We start from the raw sequence: 4,134 nt of genomic DNA, 5'->3' as shown, positions 1-4,134 counted from the left end.
ATTTCTGCTTGCCCTCTATGGTACAGCTCTCAGGGAGTCTCCTTGTTCTCCAGCTACCACCATTTGTCACCCAAGGAGGATGGGCAGTGCTATCCTCCCACCTCTTAGGCGGGGGGGCAAGAGCTCCTCCAGTGCAGGAGGTAGGGGTTTGGGCTAGTTCTCTTTGTCCCCAGGGCAAGGCACAGAGGGAAAGCAGGAATGAAGGAGGCACAGCCTGCAGACAGCACGGTGCTACCAAAAAAACACAGGCTTAGTTGGGAGTCTGGAGGATGAAGCACGTGTTCGGTTCGATGACCTTCCTCGTGGAATAGAACACCAGAGAAAGTCACCCACGTACCCATGAAGGGATGTGCCCGAGAACATTTGTCCCAGCATTATTCCTGGTAATGGAAGTTCAGGCCAACTTGCACATCCATCACGAGGAAGATGAAGAGCAAAATGTGATGGACTATTAGGCAGCAGCAGAAAAACAAAAGCTATGCAATGGAAGAACTAGGAACAATCACCATGAGAAAGATGTGTCGTTAGAGACCAAGGCTAAGATCATTCACCCCCTCGTATCCCCGATTGCTACGTATAAATGCAAGAGTTGGACAGTGACGAAGGCTGATGGGGAAATAATTGATTCATTTGAAATATAGGGTTAGAGGAGAGCACTGTGGATATCCTGGACCGCCAGGAAGACGAACGGTGGTCCCAGAGCAAACGAAGCCTGAAGCATCGCTGGAGGCAAACACGACAAAACTGCAGCTGTCCTAGTCGGGCGCGTCATGAGAAGGCAGGGCTCTTTGGAAAAGACGATACTGCTGAGAAAAATAGGAGGCAGCAGGAAAAGAGGAAGCCAAATACAGGATGGATGGACTCCACAGAAGACGCCTTAGGCGCGAGCCTACGGGAGCTGAGCAGGGCTGCTGAGGACAGGACAGTGTGGACGTCACTCACTCACAGGGTCGCCAGGAGTCAGCGCTGACCCCACAGCACGGACACACACAAGATGTACATGTCGCTATAAGAATAGACCTTGGACATGTAGTGTTGAGTGAGTAAGACAATGAAATTCACAGCACAATGCCATTTGTGTAAATTAAAGCCACATTTGCACACAGAACAGTAGTACATATTTTACAGAGCTGCGTGGACTTTTAGGGGGATATATTCCACCATTAGAATCTCTGTCGTGGTTGGCGGAGGGGGTGGGTGTGGATCTGAGGGATAAAGGGGAAAAACAGCAACAAAGTCTGTCTGCAGAGGGGCCTGGCGTAGCGAGGTGATGGCGGTGTACTGTGTTTCCAAGACTGTGTTTCACTCAGTTCTCTCTCAGGTTTCAAAAACGGCCCAGGCCTTACCATCCAACAACCCTAGATCGAAAACCCAGAAAGGAAACTAAGGACTGAAGGCTCTGGCTCCTAGCACTGCCGGCAGGGCCTGGACTGTCCTGGGGGTGCTGTTCATGGACATCAGACTGGGCGGATGCCAAGTGAGCGGACCCCTGAGTACCCGTCAGGCTGCCCAGCTCAGAGTGGCCAGACAACGGCACACCTGCCTCCATCAGCAGCAGCCACCAGCTATGAGCCTTTTTGTGTTAATTCCCCCAAGACCAGGCACTCACGGGCAACTAAAGGATCCGGTTGTAGTGAAAGGTCCCTTCCTTCCCAACACAGAGGTAAAGAGACTGGCCACTATGGCCACCACCACCACCGCTACACAGCTGGAATGCACCCATGTGCTCAGTACCCCACTGTGGGTCTCCCAGGGCAGAGGAGGCCCAGGGAGCCCTAGGCACGACCAGCTCTTCCTCTTTCCTTACAGATGACGACGAGCACGAGTGGATCACCCGGACGTGTCGGAAGAGCTCAGACGAGAATCGTGGATCACAGGCCCAAGGTGTGAGCTCTGCAGCCACCTCCACCAGAGGTTTCCCTCTGCCCCACAGCACTGTCGGTCCAGAACCTGACCTTTGAGTCAGGAATAAAGGCTTTCTGCAGTCAGTAGCCCCAAGTGTACTTTCCTTAGACTATTTCTTGGAGCGGGATCCTTATTTCAACTGCCTCAGAATCACCTGGACAAATCTGTGAACTAGATATTCCTGCCAATCAGAATCTCTGGGAATGGGGTCTAGCAATGTGCACTTCCACATGGAACATGGAACGCACAACGCATGTGGACCACCACCTTACGATAACAGGTGTCTGTAACTGATGGGCCACGGGCGGGAGCAGGCAGGGTCTGTGTGTTATCTCTGCCCCTCACAACAGCCCGGCAAGAGAGGGGATCTGAGGTTCAGAGAGGTTGAGTGACTCGCCCTAGGTCACAAAGCATTTGAATCCAAGTCCTCCTGGGAGCAGAGCCCAGATTTTTGCTACTACACTGAGTTGCCGGCCTGACCTGTCTTAGTCTCACAGGGCAGTAGGACGAGATGGTGGTGCCCAGAATCGCAGCTGGTACCTCCAGGTAGGCCCAGGAATGATTCCCCAAGGGCTGCCTCTCCCTCTTGGTGGCTGCCCCACTCGAGCCCCGTACCCTAAGCCCAGACTCAGCGTGGTGCCAAAGAACGAACATAGCTTCGGCATCATACACACTGAGATTTAAATCCCAGCTCAGCCACAGGTATCGTGTAACTTTGATAACCTTAGGTATCAATAGGGTAGCTGTGTGGACCAAACGAGATGATACAGGGAGCTGGCACTTCACAGTGTTCAGTATGTGCTTGCTTTAAAGAATAATTTGTTAGCTGTGCATAGAGGAATCATCCCTCAAAATCACCCCCAGAGATCATGTGCCAGCTGAAAGCCAGAAAAGGAAGTTGTGACATGTTCTAGGGCCACACTTGGGCCACAAGCATCCTGGATCTTTGTATAACTGTCCCTTCTTAGAGGCTACTGGATCTTGCAGCCACCCCCTCCCCTCTAACTGTGCCTTGTCCCCTGGCTCAGCAAAAGCTGCCCAGGGGAGTAAGTCAGGCCTGGGAGGGCTCTGCCAAGGTCTGTGGAGCCAGGAAACTGGTCTCAAACAGGGTAGCCAGAGGTGGCATGCTGGGGCAGAACAGGAGTCAGAGGGAGGCCTGGGCCCACTCGGCTGCACCACGGAGTCCTGGGGGTCTCCTCTCCTCTCTGAGGCAACAGTCACCTAAGTAGAATGATAGGGGTGAGTTCCACGGGGGGGTTCCAAACTGGGTTTTGAAAACAGAAGGTACATTCATTCATGCACACACACACACACACACAACTAAAACTAAACTATTTTCAAAGACACACATAGATCTAAATTGACACTCAATAAAATGGACTGGAAAGTGGATGGGGAAAGGGCAGAGATGGGGTTAGGGATGGGGGTGCAACAACTAATAAAGAAAGGGGCCCTCCAGGGGCAATGACCATGGAGGGTGCTGGGAAGCCTCTGTACCTAACAGCCACACCCCTTCCCTCTTTCCGAGGGGGGGAGAGAGAGAGAGAGAACGCAGGCTGGCTTGAATAAACTGTTCTGCTGCTACAAAGTGAAGGAGGGGAGGAGGGGAGAGGGAGGGAGGAAGGAGAGAAGAGAAGAAAGAAAAAAAAAATCGGCAGCCAGCAGAAAGGTGCTCTCTCACTCCCCACACTACGTGGTGGTTCTGGAGGCCAGCAGGAGACCCAGGCTTGGGCCAAAGTTTGAGCCTTGACTCCCATTATATCAGTACATCAAATTCTCCTTCATCTCCCAAGCAGGCTCCTCTGAGCCACCCTCCCTGCCCCACGACACCTCCTCTTTTGCTGCTATTCTGTGAACTTCTGATCTGGTAAGATCCAGCTCAAATGCTGCAGCATGTCGGTGGGATCACCTGTTCGCAGCCGTGGCCAGACCAAGGGCTCCTCCAGGGCAGAGTCGGCCGGGCTTGTCTCTGAGTCCTGCAGAGCCAGCCCAGGGCCCAGCAGAGAGCATGTGTTCAGAAGTGGACAGAGGACAGCAGCCAGATTCCCTTCGAAGCTCAGATTAGAGAAGAAATCCACCATCACGCCTTTATGAAGTTCTGTAAACTAACTGGGAAACAGCACCCAATTCTCCAGGAAGGGGCCAGCGCTGGTCTTCAGGGGCCTGCACCCTTAACCAGAGAGCAGGAAAGAAATGGAATCCCACCGCAGTCTGGATTTAAGTGCCAGC

This window comes from Desmodus rotundus, chromosome 1, assembly GCF_022682495.2.
Source record: "Desmodus rotundus isolate HL8 chromosome 1, HLdesRot8A.1, whole genome shotgun sequence".
NCBI lineage: Eukaryota > Metazoa > Chordata > Mammalia > Chiroptera > Phyllostomidae > Desmodus > Desmodus rotundus.
The sequence above is the reverse complement of the archived record's forward strand: the minus strand, read 5'-3'. Positions refer to the sequence as shown.